Consider the following 981-nt stretch of genomic DNA (forward strand, 5'->3'; position numbering starts at 1 on the left):
CACTCTGGGTTTCCACTGCAGGAGCGTGGGTTGAGTAACTAAGATCCTGCACAACAAAAAAAAAAAAAAAGACAGTTGCTAACTCTGATTAAGCAATTTGAAAGAAATTGTTAGACATATAATAGGAAGTTTCCCTGGTGGCTCAGCAGTAAAGAACCCACGTGTAATGCAGGATACATGGCAGGAGCCACAGATTCCTGGGTCAGGAAGATCCCCTGGAGGAGGAAATGGCAACCTGCTCCAGTATTCTCTCCTGGTAAATCCCATGACAGAGGAGCCTAGTGGACTATAGTCCATGGGGTCGCAGAGTTGGATACAACTGGGCAACTGAACAGCAACAAGAACAGGAAGCTTAACCAGCCAAGATCCTGGCAAGAAAAAGGTGGCACATTCAGCAGATTTCATTGTATATATTTAATGAGAGAGCACATGGCAAGCAGAGATATGGGCAGAGTTACAGAGACCCACAAGGATGGTGGAGCAGCCACATGGGAACTAAAACAGCAGGAAAGCATCCCTGCTCCTAAAGTGGTAATTATTATTAACAAGCTATAGCCACTGAGAAGGCAGTAGGAGCTGCGGCCACAGAACAAATCTGCCTAGGACAGCACCATGGTAAGGAAGGAACATGGCATAAGGGGAAGCTTTCTCCTCTTGCCTTCTGCTTTCTAGTTGTTCCTCCTATTTGTCTTGAAAGGTTAACATATATGGCATCCTGGTGATGAGCTTGCCACGAGTACCAGCCTCTGGGGCACAGAGAGATAAGGGGACAGAGATCAAATCTGGAGGGAAAATAAAGAAGATACAACACAGAGTTTCATATAATTTAAATAAGATCTGAAAAGTGTGACCTGAAAGAGTGCAGCTCTGTGGAATTCCTATAGGAGAATCTATGGATTGCATCTTTTCCTTGTTATCGTGGAAAACTCAGCTCCAACTGCTCACTTTCTCTTAGTCTGTGTTTAGGAGCTCAGATTCTGG

This window comes from Bison bison, unplaced genomic scaffold (genome assembly GCF_000754665.1).
Source record: "Bison bison bison isolate TAMUID 2011002044 unplaced genomic scaffold, Bison_UMD1.0 scf7180017864378, whole genome shotgun sequence".
NCBI classification, from domain to species: domain Eukaryota; kingdom Metazoa; phylum Chordata; class Mammalia; order Artiodactyla; family Bovidae; genus Bison; species Bison bison.